General features: G+C 51.0%; 1 non-coding gene across 1 annotated transcript; it reads right to left on the minus strand.

Annotated features, from left to right (window-relative positions):
• Nucleotides 1-14,006: 14,006 nt before the first annotated feature.
• Nucleotides 14,007-14,078, minus strand: TRNAV-AAC. Its single transcript has one exon. It is a non-coding gene; the product is annotated as a tRNA-Val (tRNA).
• Nucleotides 14,079-14,748: the final 670 nt, after the last annotated feature.

The raw sequence follows: 14,748 nt of genomic DNA on the forward strand, positions 1-14,748 counted from the left end.
GGGGTCTCTTGGGGTGAGGGGGGGTAACCCTTTGGGATTCTCAACCTGGCAGTGACGGTCTGGTGGGGGTTCTCTGGCCGGTGGGGCTCTGAGGGGTATCTGAGGTCCCTGGCTACAGACTCTGGGGGCTGGGTCCCAGGGAATATCTAGGGGGCGGGGGCTGACTGGCGCTCTGGGGGCTGCTCCCGACCTCGCTTCTTCTCCCTGATTAGCTTATGCCAGAATCCTGGCTCCAAGCACTGCCCGACGTTCCCTAGCCAGGCCCAGTCACTGTGATAACTTTCTAGCCACTTATCAGACACTGTGAGGTGAAATCACAGATTTTTGCTCTTCTGCCCTCTTGAAAACTGCAGGAACTTCCAGTTCCATTGTCCTAGATTGTCCAGTCCTTGTCCAGTCCTTGTCCTGGATCTGGGGGCTGAGGGAGGTAGGAGCGGGGTCAGCACTGCCGCACAATGGTCTCTTCCACAGGATTCTGGACTCATTGTTTCTGAACTCTGGTTTCATTGAGACCATTGTTAATCCAGAGTCACTGTATGGAAAGACAAGGAGTGACTCCGGATCGACAGTGGGGCAAATGAGATCAGCAATTCTCCCTGTGAGGAGGGGCTCTCATTAGCTGCTCTCCCCAGAGAGCTAAAGGAGGGAAGCTGCTCAAACGCTCTGTCCCTCTCTGCTCAGGATACTGGGGTTCAGCTTCCTGGGTCAGACGCTGCAGCCTCCATTGTGATTGGGGAGACCAGGCTTAGCAGCTGCTGCTCCCCCAGTGGGGTTCTGTGCTGGGAAGTGACCTGAATTAAAGCTGCTTCTCTGCCTGGCCCAGGGGATGACTTTCTCCAGCTGGTCCTAGCCCCCTAGGGCAGCCCTGGGCCCTGTTAATACTAAATTCTGAGCCAGAGTCTCCAGGTAACTGACAGATCTCAGGGAAAGTGCTGGGGACTGGCAAGAAAGTGACTCTGCACAAACAGCCCCTCCTCATTTCTCCTCCCAGTAGCAATTGCCAGGAGAAAATCCAGCCCTGGGAGAGCAAAGCCCTCAGGAATGGGACTGTCCCATCCAGAGGGGCAGGGAGAGAGGACGGGAAGGAGAGACTGAAAGGGGCAGTGGTAGAAATGAGGGGGGAGAGATTTCCAGCTCTCTAGTCCGCCCAGACACATGTATTGCTTCATCCCTGGGCAGAACCACTTTCCAGTGGACAAAACAAGGATCAGACAGAGGAAAAGCCATTTCCTGACTCCATATTCCCCCTGCTGGGGTGTGGCTGCCGTGGGATCAGTGTCCGAGGGATCCCCCACAGTGACTCCTTTGGTTTCTAGCCTTGTGTTCAGAGACTTCGTTACGGGGTGAGGGGAGGGAGAAGGGAGGTTAAAAATGTGTCTGGGCTTAGCCTGGCAGGAGGGGCCAGGTCTACATTGTAATAAACAGATTGAGCATTTCCCAGCATGGCAGGATCTAGGTGTCTGTCTGCAGGAAAGGGCCTGGGGGAATTCTGATGTGAAATTAACTAAAACTGGTTCTGAAACGCCCACAACTGCCCTTCTCCCCCAGACAGGCTGCAGAATGATGTCCATGTTTTGCTCCAGCTCATCCCAGCCTGGCGTGGGACAGGGAAGAGAAATGGCTGCAGTGGAGCCAACTCAGGTAGAGATTATCGGGGGGTTGCTGATGGGTTCCTGCTGGAGGAGAGGGAGAGCAAATACACTGGAGATGGGAAGGTTTGCACAGTCTGGTTTGGAGGTTGGAGCGGGGCAGGAAATGCACAGGGTGGGGAAAGCAGGAGGCCAGGGTGTGGCAAACCCGCTGGGAGTTATTTAATAAGTGGCCTAGATTCTAGGAACAGACCCAGGAGGTTGGGAGGTGGAAATGCCCTAATTTGTGAAGAAAGAAAATAGCCCACCTACATGGAGCTGGTAAAACTCACCAGACTCATAGTGCTGGAGCCTGAGCTCACTAACCAGCAGCTGCTGTGAGATATGAAGGGGGCACCCATGAGTCAGGCTTGTTGGAGCTGCCTCTCCCTTCATATCCCGCTCCTCACAATGAGGAGGTTATTGGGCTTCCTACCAGGGAGCTCTCCCTGGACCCTACTAGGGGCTCCAACTCCTGAATCAGTCGGTGGCCAGTAGGGGTGTGATGGATCTGCTGGGAGAGACAAGGGGCTCTCTCTTCGTCCCCTCACCCTGGTATTTGCTGGATACGCTGAGCGGGGTCGGGATGGGACTCTGTTGAGTGGGATCCACTCAGAGCTTCCATTTGATTCGCTCCTCTCTGCCACAAATAGTGGGGCTGTGAGTGGGGAAAGAGGTCCTGAGTGTTGGACTCTTGCTCTTTCAGGGCCGGTGACCTTCGAGGAGGTGGCTGTGCATTTCACCAGGAAGAGTGGGCTCTGCTGGACCCCGCTCAGAGAGCCCTCTACTGGGATGTCATGCAGGAGAACTATGAGACTGTGACCTCGCTGGGTAAGGGTTCCTGTCCCTTCGGTTCTTGGAAGGGGAAATGAAGAGTTACGGTTCACGCCAGCCCCACAATGCCACCTCTACTCTGTCCTGTTTCTGCATCACCCCAATATGCCAGTGACACACACACACTACCAGAGACCCTCCCATGCTGCAGAACACTTCGGGAACACAGCAGAGGAGCAGTATCACACAGTGTCAAATAGCTCCTCTTTACTCAAGTAAAACTGGGGGTTAGGTCCAGCATAACGAACAGAAGCTTCCTACCCCCTGCTTTCTCTCAAACCCTGAGCCTTCTCTACCCAAACCAGAATGTGCTTGGAGTGTAACAAGCAGGCAGCTGGAGTCAGAGCTGCTGGTCCAGGGTTACTTATCACACAGACACTCGGTGCGTCCTTGAATGCTGGCTGGGAGTATCCAGACAGGGGAGCTCCAGCAGCAGAACACTGAATCTCACCCAGGATTACAGATGACACAACTCCTCACTGCTCTGGATTGCACCCCAGCATGTGAAAATGGCCTAGGTTGGTAGTGACATTTCTTGAGACATGCAGAGTCTTGCTCCCATATCACCAGGTGTAATAACAGTAACAGGAAAGGCCGAAAATGGAAAACTGCTTGTTCAGCTTGCTTTTGACCTGCATCATATTTTGCAATATATTCCAAATAAGGAAATTAACGTGCAACGTATGTGTCATTGTTTGTGGTTTTAAGCTTTAAAAGGCTTGAGTGATTTTTAGCTCAGGGGGACAGTATTCCAATAGCTGTTGCCCCCTGCGCACTTTTAACCAAGAAAAGAACCTCAGGCTGAGCTGATTCAAAATCAATCGTGTGGTCTTTTTCCACAACAGCTTCAAGAGGTCCCTGTGATGGAATGTAAATGTCTTCTTCACACCTTCCCCCTGCAGGAGAATGGCTGTTTGACCAGCTGTTTGCCTTGCTGTCTCTGAGGAACTGCTCTGTGGGTGTTCCCCAGAATTGTAACTTTTTCAGTAATATCATACTCTAAAATCTCATAACTTTACATACAGTGTTACTACACATTTTAACAGGAGGGTAATATTCAGTAGATTATGCGTTTTCAAATGATACCTCACAAGCCATACTGCGTACAAAATTGATTATAATTTTCTAGAAGAGTGAACACAGGGGTATAGACTGATACAGTGTCAGTGTGTGTGTTCCCAGCAGATATGTGGGTATTTCAATCCCTCATAAGCACAGTGTTCGGCATCTTCAAGGACCTGGGGAACTGGTCCTGGGAATTCACTGGTTTACCAAGTGTGACGCTGTATGGAATTGTGAGACACTTTGGTATTAATAATAAAAATAATAATATAATCTGATAAATTTGCAATGAATTGTGCTAGATATGCCATGCCAAGTGTCAGTGAAAATGTTATGATTTGCCAAGTATGATAATTTTGTTTCTATGTTTGTATCTCCTTTGTATTGTGAGTTATAGATATGTGGGGTATATCTGTATTTCCAGACTTGTGCAGTGTTTCTGGGTGACACCCCCAGACATATTGGCATCAACACTGCCTAGCCTGTTTCATGGCCCATTCAGGGTCATCATCTGTACAATGAGCCCATGGAAAGGACCAAGGGGATACACCTATTGAGTCAGCAAGACATGCCGGGGTATGCCTGTGTAATGAGAACTCCAAGGCTTTTCCATGCCACGTGCTGTGAAGCTTGTGTTTGGGACACAGGAAGTACAGGCCACATGGCAAAAGGAATGTAAAGGGCAGCTGCATCATCTCCATTTTGTCTTCAATCCCCCTTCCTACCTCTGGAGCAACTTCTCTACAAACTGAACCCTGGAACAAAGGACTGAATGACCCATCCAAGCTATGGATGTGTTCCAGATGGACTTTCAAGCCAGCAACTCACCAATACTGCTAAGAACCTGATATATCCATTTTGTAATGTATCTGACTGCTTTCCCATTTAACTTCTTTCTGTCTTTCTTTCCTTTTAAACCTTTAGTTTAGATGCTAAAGGATTGTCTGGAAGGATGGAATTTTGGGTAATATCCAAACCTATACTGACCTGGTGATGTGGCTGACGCTTTGGGGTCAGAGGAACACTTTGTTTATGTGAGCAGAGTTTTTAAATAACCTCTCACTGTACTGGACCTCGCTGGTGATTAGGAGCCAGAGAACTGGGATGGAATAAAGGGCCATGTGATTTCTTTTTTCAGCTTCTCGATAACCCATGTGGGGGATCAGAAGCACAGTTGGTGATTGGTCGGTGAGTTTAACTTCAGTGTTAACCAGCAGTTTTGGGAGCATCTGGTCTCCCTTTTTCAGCCTGCCCTAACTTTGGCATTTGCAGTGAGAACTGCCCCTGGCCCACCAGGTCACACTAAGCACTGAAGTTAAATTAATAGAATGTTTTTTTATGACCAAGTCTTATGAAATCAACTGAATTCCTTTGTTTTCTTTCAACTGAGCAGGGTTTCTAGTTTTCCAATGTGATGTGATCTCCCAGCTGGAACAAGGGGAAGAGCCATGGGTCCCAGACCTCCAGGGTTCAGAGGAAAGAGAGATCCTGAGATCTCCCTGCACAGGTGAGGAAACATTAAACCACCTCAGAATCTGTAAGTGCCTGAAGGAAACATCTGGAATGCCCAACAAAGCCCTTGGGGAGGTCTCTCAGTTCATTATTGTCCCTTGCAGGGGTCATATCCTCAGGATAAATATAGTTCATGGCTTCCTATAGATCCTAGCAGACACCAGGCAGTAGCTTCCTCCCTTCCCCCTGCGTATTTGGATGGGATGTGAAGGCTGAATTCATCCCACTCCTCTCTCCTATTTGGGGGAAGAGTTTGGGGGAGTTCAGCTCCTGATTTTTATTTGACCTGTCTTCAGCACTTGTTTTTGTTTGGTCTTCCCCTTTCCATCCCTGTCTGAGGTTTCTGTCTCTATCACAGCAGGTGATGCAATGGCATGTGAGAAAGAGGAGCAGAATTCTCAGCCTGAAAATGTTGAGCCAGTGGGTAAAAACAGAGCATTATCGAAAAGATCGAAAAGGAATGTGTCCAGGAGACATGAGCAGGGAACATCCTGGGAGATTCAGCACAGACCAAAAACAGATCAAGGAAACCAGCCAGGGAAGAAAGTGGATAAATTTATTTCCTGTTGGGGAACACAGAAGGTCCTCATGGAAACCACAACACAGCAGGATATCCTCAGGCAAAAGAGAAAAAAATACATGCAGTGAGTGTGGAAAAACCTTCTCTCACAGCTCAGCCCTTTCTGTACATCAGAGAATCCACACAGGGGACAGGCCCTATGAATGCACTGAGTGTGGGAAAACCTTCAATCGCAGTTCGCACCTTATTAGGCATCAAACAATCCACGGAGGAGAGAGGCCCTATGAATGCCGTGAGTGTGGAAAATGCTTCACTAGCAGCTCAAACCTTAGATTTAATTTACCCTGGTTCCTCAACTGTTGCTACAGCTCTAGTACCCATCAATCCAAAGACTGAGAGAAATGGAGAGTTCCAACCATTGTCCTTTTAGTATCTTATTGTTCCTCTCTCTGTTTTTTGTGCTGGCCTTTCTATTCTGTCATTTTCTGCCTTTGTTTAGTGGTAACAGTTGGTTTCCATCACTCACGTTTATTTGTTTAAATCTCTATCCGTTGTTAAATAAATTTTTTGCTTGTTCGATAACTGTACTCACGTGCTGTGTGAAATACAGTAGCAATGGTCCACAGTAAAACTAGTAACCTGGGATACTTGGGGAAGAGAGGATCTGGGATTTCACCGAGTAGCTGGTGATCCGGGCTGGACCCCAGAGGGGGACACATTGAAGGAACTCAAGGGTTAAGGTGGCTGCTGTAGCTCAGAGGAGGGTCCTTGAGTTCCAGCAGGCTGGTGAGTTTGGTCACTAACATCCAGCTGCCAAATGCAAAACTCCCTCTTCCTTGTGGTAGGTGGCAACAAGGAGACTCACAGTCCTCAGCACCCTGAGAAGGGTCACAGTGTGTCTCTGTGTTGATCCACCTGTCAAATCCACACAGGGAAAGCTCCCAATAGCACAAAACTCTGCCCTATGAAATCATGGAACATGTGCTCTTTGCTCTGTGAAAGCATGTAAAGAATCCAAGTGCTGGAGGACAGGGTTTGGGTCCAGAGTGACCTAGACAAATTGGAGGATTGGGCCAAAAGAAATCTGAGGACGTTCAAGAAGAAGTGCAGAGTCCTGCACTTAGGACGGAAGAATCCTATGCACTGCCACAGACTGAGGACTGACGGAGTGAGGGGGGATTTGATAGCAGCCTTCAACTACCTGAAAGAGCAGCAGTGTGGGTTTTCTCCTTGCCACTTTTGCTGGGCTGGGCAGGCGTCCTGGAGGCCTTTCTAGAAGAGAACTGGGAACGGAGTTAGAAAAACCAATGTGAAAACCAGAACCTCAGGTTTAGACTCATTTATTTATAATATTAAATCTTCAATTCTAGTGTCACAGTCAATACAATTGCTTCAGCCTGATAGTTGCCCAAAGGGAAACTTAACGTCTCTCCAAGGGGAGTGGAGAGAAAAAACTTTTCAGAATCCAACAGAGACAAGGCGGGTGAGGGTAAGAGCTTGTAGAGGACCAACCTCTGTTGGTGAAAGAGACAAGCTGTGGAGCTAACCCAGCACCCTTCTTCAGTTCTGTGTCGCCTGGAAGGTCGTCTCCTCCATAACCAGCAGTTAGAAGATAAGAACAGCCACACTGAGTCAGACCAGTTCATCTAGCCCACTCTCCCGAAAGTGGCCAATGCCCGGTGCCCCAGAGGACCCCTGGGACCAACATGGATACAACACCACCACAAACAAGGTGAAAAGTCAATGCACATGGGAGAAGCATCTTGTGTTTCCATGGGCGGTAGGTTTGTAGAAATTTTGGTGGTGCCCAGAACCTGCCCAAACTCCGCCCCCCACCTGCCCAAGGTTCTGGGAGGGAGTTTGGGGTGTGGCTGGGGATGAGAGGTTTGGGGTGTGGGAGGGGGCTCAGGGTTATAGCAGAGGGTTGGGGTGTGGGGTGATGGCTGTGTGGTGGGGCTGGGGATGAGGGGTTCATGATGCAGGAGGGGGCTCAGGGTTGGGGCAGACGGTTAGGGTGCAGGGGGATGAGGGCTCTGGCTGGGGCTGGGAATGATGGGTTTGGGGTGTGGGAGAGGCTCAGTGCTAGAGCAGAGGGTAGGGTCTGGGGGTGAGGGCTCTGTCTGAGGCTGGGGGGTTTGGGGCGTTGGAGCGGCTCAGGGCTGGGGCAGAGGGTTGGGGTGCAGGGGGATGAGGGCTGTGTCTGGGATGAGGATAAGGTGTTTGGGGTGTGGGAGGGCTCAGGACTAGGGCAGAGGGTTGGGGTGCAGGGGTGTGTGAGGGCTCTATCTGGGGCTGAGATGAGGGTTTGTGGTGTTGGAGGGCTCCGGCTGGGGCAGAAGGTTGGGGTGTGCGGGGATGAGGACTCTGGCTGGAACTGGGAATGGGAGGTGTGGGGTGTGGGAGGAGCTCAGGGCTGGGGCAGAGGGTTGGGGTGTGGGGGGGGAATGAAGGCTCTGGCTGGGACGGGATGGGAGGTTTGGGGTGTGGGAGGGCTCAGGGCTCGGGCAGAGGGTTGAGGATGTGGTGGGGGGGTGATAGCTATGACTGGGGGTGTGGGCTCTGGGGTGGGGCAGGGCTGTGGATGAGTTTGGGGTGCAGGCAGGCTGCTCCGGGACAAGGGCCAGAAAGGAGGACTCCCCCCAGCCCTTTCCCTGCTGGCAGCAGCAAGCTCTGGGGGAGGACCCCCTCATTCCCCCCCCCAGCAGCAGCACACTCACTCCCACCACTGTCACTGCAGGTGCGCCTAGGGCCCTTCTCAGGTCCAGGAATCTCCTCGCCTCCCCATTATGGGTGCCGGGGGCTGCATGCACCTCCTCCCCTGCTGTTGCCCCTGACTATAGCCTCACTGGGGGTGGGGGATGGGGCTGTCTCCTTGCCCAGCATGGGGCAGGAGTGGTGACTGCAGGGTTGGGGGGGGGGGGGCTGTGATGGTGGAGGGTCCCACTGGAAAAGGGAAGGGTCTGAGGTGGAAGGGCAGGCTCAGAGTCAGTCTGCCCTGGCAGTGAGTTGGGAAGAGCGGGGGCACTAGGACCCTGTGGCAGCAGTTGCTGCAGGGAGGCAGCATGGAGCTGCATGGAAGAGGCAGGGACGCTCTGCTCCCTCCGGGGCCCAGGGACATGCATGGGGCCAGCAAGGGGGTCCGGGGGACACTCGGGGGAAGCACGGGGGGGTGGCAGGTGGGGCCAGAGGGGAGACCCAGCCCCAAACTTTGGTGGAGCTGGGCCCCAGGGCTCTGAATATTGCTGGTGCCCGGGCACCACGTGGGTATATAACTCGCCGCCCATGTGCGTTTCATTCCTTATGTCCTAGTCCCATCATGTGGCCATTTCCTTTTCTTACTTTCTGTTAAAAGCTTTGGTGTTTTGCACAGAAACATTATTTCCCCAGGAGAGACCCAGGAGTGGGGGCTGCATTCCTGTGCCAAACAGTCACTGGAAGGGGGCAGACAAAGGCCTTTAGGACGAGGCGTCCGTCACTGTCAAAAGATCATCTCCCTCCTGCAGGTCACTGGCAGCCTGAATTTGTTCCTTATCCTCCCAGAGTCTGGGGCTGGAATCAGCACTACCCAGCCCCTCCGTATGTAGCAGGAACAAACACAAACCTGGTCTTTAAAACAAGCTGTCCCCTTCCTTCTCAGGGGAGATTTTTCTGTGATTGAAGTTGAGCTTCAGTTCCCCTCTCCTAGGGGCGGGGCGGGTGTGGGGCCAGCTCCCAATGAGCTCTGCTTTCACCTTTGCCCCCTTTCAGTCACTCTGGGATCCTAACTCTGCTCTCAGCTGTCAGGCAGCGTCCAGCCCATCCACCCTACTCACTAACTCTGTGGTCATGTGTCACTCCCTCTGCCAGCACTCACAGCTTGCAGAAAAGCTACTCTTGCCAGCTGCATTGGTGGTATAGTGGTGTGTGTAGGTGCTTTCTAAGCAATTCATCTGGGTTTGATTCCCAGTCAATGCAATAATGGCTTTTCTCTTCTGTTGTTTCCTCATCTGGAAGTGGTACAATTTCAGTCACATTGTGTTACAATCACATTATCTATAGAATGAAATAATAAATGTGTCAAAGTCCAGCAGGTCATACAGGATGGAGGCACACAAGGGGCTGGAATGTATCATCTGAGAAAGACAGAACACTTGGAAACCTGCATCTCCCATCCCCTGGCCTTGCGTGTTATGATTCCAGCTGTGTGAGCTGTTTGTAGGATGTTCCGGCATGATGGGGACATGAAGTTTTGAGTCAGTTTTTGCTCCTGCAGATTCCTTTGCTGTTATAATTATAATGACATGAACAACAGGGAGGCAAAATAAACATAAATCCCAAATTGCAATACAGGTGGGGAAAGAGACGATCACGGTTAAGCCAAACACATCAAAATAAAAATTAATACTAAAAAAGGGGAGAGGGAAGAGATCAGGTATGTGGAGATCCCCTTGATATTTCAATGCACATTGTTAGAATCAAAGTTCAGACTTGACACTGGAAAACTACCTGTCTCTCTGAACACCTGTGATGAGCCTGATGGAGTTGGGACACCTGTTCTGCTTCAATCCTTTATTGTCTCTCTGTTCTCTCCTTCTTCTCCCCCCCAAGTCCTCATCTCCAATGTCTCTGCCTTTCGCCTCTTGCTCCCTCTCCCCTGCCCTTTCCCAGGAATTCTCAGTCTACAGCATTTAGGACAAGCCAGAGCTCCCATGTTCTGCACATGAGCCTGTGTCAGAGGACGTGTGACCCCGGTCAGAACCAGGCACCAGATCAATATGACCCTTTATGGGTGACTTCTCTGCCTGCTCTGCAATTTATATCCCCCCCCCCGCAAACAGGGTGGGGTACAGCTCTGACTGAGAGGCCTCACAGGAGAAATTTCAGCCCAAAGACAAATTTGTGTGAAATGTTGAGAAATGAAGAGCCCCCCCCCAAATCCCCAGAACTCTAGTGTCACCCCCATGGCACCAGCACAGGGAACCCAGTGAGATGGGGTTACAGAATACAAGGGGGGAGGCAGCAGGGAGAGAGGTGACAGGGAATCTCTCTTTTTCCTTCTCTCGTCACTTTCTGTTCTGCTCTTTCCTTCCAGGAACTGCAGTCACAGCAGGGAGGGGTTTGTCTCTGTGTCTGTCACGGAGGTGGTGGAAGTGACGGATTCTGTGACTTCCTGCAACCTCCGTGATTTCTGCAGTGGCCACAGTGGCTGACTCCAGGGCCATTCAATCAACTGGCTCCAGGGACCGCCCAAGCAGCGGCCAATGCGGCTGGCCCTGGGGACCACTTGACCAATGGTCCCAAGGGCAGCAGGAGCAGCCACAGCTTGGTGGCCTCTGGCAGCACTTCTGGGGTGGCCAGAGCAGCAGCTGGCCCCCTGGGGCTCCCCCCTGCCCTAGCAGCAGCTGGAGTGGCAGCGACTCTCAGGGCTTCTCCCCTGGTAGCTGGTGCTCATTATCCATCAAATAAATCAAAACACTTCCCCCTGCAAATGGATTTAGCCTGGGACCTCAGAGTCAGCAGCTGTTACGCCCCACTGAGCTCTCTGGTCAGGTGTCCTAGTGCCGAGCCTCCGATTTAGATCCTAAAATAGCGTTTTTGCACCAGGGTGGCTGAAATTTTGGACCAGACATTGTAGCTCCACCATTATTTTATTGAATTGCTTCAAAACAGCAAGTGTAGAAAGTGTCCTAAGTGCCAGGCTCTCTGCCATGGAAACAGCTGCCCCTGCTCTCCAGGAGTCTGTGCGTTCCACCCAGCAACGTACAAACCTGCTCCGCACTGAAGGGGGGTCAGACAGTGACGGTAACGCAAATCTTCAGACTATTAACCCAGGTCCCTTTCTTTAACCCAGGACATGCCAGTCACCTGTTAGCCATGGCGTTATCTTCATCTTCAAATACCTCTCAGGACATTTAACAGAGGGAGTGAAACCCCCCAAATGGCTCCCTGTTGAGGCGTTGTACCGAACCTGCCCCTGGAGACTGTCTGGTTTTATACTCTTAGAGCTTTTTCTCTTCAAACCCCTTATTCCAATCTCTGGGCCAACCTCCGCATTTCAGAGTTTAGAATTTACTCTCATCACCCTCCTATGGCACTTTCCATGTGAATTGGGCAAAGCAAGTAGGGGAAGCTCTGTGGCTAATGAAAACCAATGCTCTCGGTGAGGCCTGAACTCACACCCACAGCTGTATTTCCCCCTGCATGAGCCACTATAGGTGCTCCTTAGACAAACTTGGGCTGTTGGTGGTTATGTGTGTCTGTGCTTCACCACTTTGGCTGCTCTGTGAAAAGCTGATGGTTCAAACAGAAGCTGGTGGGGTTTTGTTTTGTTTTAAGCAATTAGAGTCTAGTACATTTTAACAGGCAGAAAATGTCCTATTCTGGTCTAGCCCCATTTGACTCCTTCTGTCCATCTTCTTCCTTCGCCCTCAGTGTCTTTCTTTCCCCATTGGGGACATACAGAGATGAACCCCAGTCAGTCTGTGTCACAGAGAGTCTGTATCTCCTAAGGAATGTGGGTGAAGGATTCCAGCTGAATTAACTCCACTCACCTGGGTTAGAAACATTTGCTTTTCGAGCACATAGTGGGAAATGGGACATTAATTCAGACCCAGGAGGCAAGGCAGAGGCTTCATGACCTTGATCTCCATGAAGGGAGAGAGGATCCCAGGAAGGAACAGAGCTTCCTTTAGATTCAAGCTGGGTCTCCTGGAAGTTGGAAAAGACCCTTGGTCACTGAGGATCTCATGGATCGTGCTGCTCCAGAGACTCGAGAGTCCTGGGTGCAGGGAGGGTGTCACTGCACAGTCTGAAATGGAAGGGAGGACCCTGGAAGGGAAGGGGAGGAACAGAAAATGGAGAGGAATGAAACAGAATAAACGCCTCTTCTGTCTCCCATCCCCAACCCAGCAAGAACTGTTATCAGTGGGGAAACTCCCCACGATGAATGGCAGAGACCACAGAGACATTCGCCTCATGCTGAGAAGTAAGGTGACCAATCACCAAGTGTGAAAAATCAGAGACTTTCACCAGATGCGTTGCTGGTATAGTGGTGAGCATAGATGCCTTCTAAGCAATTGACCTGGGTTCAATTCCCAGCTAATGCAATGATATGATGATTCCTCCACTGGGAATTGGTTTAATTTCAGTCATGTTGTATCAGTTTATCAATGGAATGAGAGAATCAGTGTCCCAAATCCCAACAGGTCATTAAACACCCAGTGGAGGAAGAAAGGGGTGGGACTATATAATGAGCAGTTGGAGTCATACTGGTATTACAATGCTTGGTTTATTTTTTTTTTAAATTCCTTTACTTCCTCTCCCTTTTAGACTCAGAGCCTTTAAGGTCAGAAGGGACCAGTGTGATCATCTAGTCTGACCTGCTGCACCTTGCAGGCCAAAAGACCCCACCCACCCACTCCTGGAATAGAACCGGGAGGGCAGGCAGCGCTGTGCCCTGCCCCGACCACAGGCCGCACAAGGAGGCCCACTGCACCCCACCCCCCAAGGGTGTGCAGAGATGTGCCAGCAGCACTAAGGTGGCTCCTGCCCACTCTACATCCGCCCTCCGTGCCGCTCCCAGAAGTGGCTGGCATGTCCCAGCATCCCCTGGGGTGGGGAGGTCTCCACGTGCTGCCCTGCCCCGAGCACCAGCTCTGCAGCTCCCATTGGCCAGGAACTGTAGCCAATGGGAGCTCTGGGGCAGCGCCTGCAGACAGCAGCACATGGAGATCCCCTGGCCCCACTCATCTAGGAGCTGCTGCCAGAGGTTGTGTGTACCGGTCACTTTGGGAGCTGCACCACTCACCTACCCCCAGCGCAGAGCCCACACCCAAATTTCCTCCCAGTGCTTTGCTTGTCTTCCTTTCTACCAGAACCATCCTTCTTCTCCTGGGCTGCAAGTAGCCACCCCTGGGAAGACAAGAGGCAGGCCCAGGATTCTGCCAGGTAAGTCTCCCAGCACCGCGATGGACGGTGCGATGAAGGTAAGTCTTCCTGAGGCACAATGAACTGCAACGCAGCAAACCACTGGCCAGACGGTCGGGGCGAAGGGTTCACTGGAGGTACAAGCTTGTGAGTGACTCCTGAGCACAGGGCCCCTTCCCGTTTTAAGGACCTGCTCCTCATGGCCTGCGACTGGAGATGACTTGGCTGCATCTGGTGGGTTACACTCCACCTCAGCCAGTGTCCATGCTCTGGGTGTGTGATCGCTGCCTAATGAGAGTCCCAGACACCTTGTCTATCTAGCAGCTCTTCTGATCTTCCAGCTGTTCAATCAGCCCCTTCATCCCACAAGCATGGCAGGAGGGAGCGGGAGGTGAGGGGAAAGCCACTTCACAGGCATTCAGAGAGGGAGAGGAGACAAAAATGGGAATGGGGGAAGTATAACAGACCTATTGAGCATAGAAATCACTGCTGCTCCTACAACAGCAGGGACAGGCCACTAGGAGCTGGGAAAAATTAAGCCATCATGTTTCTGCCTGGTTTTGAACCAGGGACCTTTGCATGTTAGGCAAACGTGATAACCACTACACTACAGAAACTCTATTGCAGGGCTCTGCCTCCTTCATAAGAACGGCCAGACTGGGTCAGACCAAAGGTCCATCCAACCCCATATCCTGTCTGCCAACAGTGGCCAATGCCAGGTGCCCCAGAGGAGTGAACCTAACTGGAAATGATCAAGTGATCTCTCTCCTACCATCCATCTCCACCCTCTGACAAACAGAGGCTAGGGATACCATTCCTTACCCAGGCTGCCTAAGAGCCATTAATGGACTTCACCTCCATGAATTTATCTGCAAAAATAATGAGTACTGGTGGCACCTTAGAGACTAACAAACTTATTTGAGCATTAGCTTTTGTGGGATAATATACTATTAATCATATGCATACAGTGTAAAATACCGCAGGAAGATATATATATACACAGAGAACATGAAAAAATGGGTGTTGCCATCCATACTATAATGAGAGTGAGCAGTTAAGGTGAGCTATTATCAGCAGGAGAAAAACCTGTAGTGACAATCAGGATGGCCCATTTCCAACAGTTGACAAGAAGGTGTGAGTAACAGTAGGGGACAAATAAACATGGGAAATAGTTTTACTTTGTGTAATGATCCACTCCCAGTCTTTATTCAAGCCTAATTTAATGGTGTCCAGTTTGCAAATTAATTCCAATTCAGCATCTCTCGTGGAGTCTGTTGTTGAAGGTTT

The sequence above is a fragment of the Mauremys reevesii genome, linkage group 14 (assembly GCF_016161935.1).
Source record: "Mauremys reevesii isolate NIE-2019 linkage group 14, ASM1616193v1, whole genome shotgun sequence".
NCBI classification, from domain to species: Eukaryota; Metazoa; Chordata; order Testudines; family Geoemydidae; genus Mauremys; species Mauremys reevesii.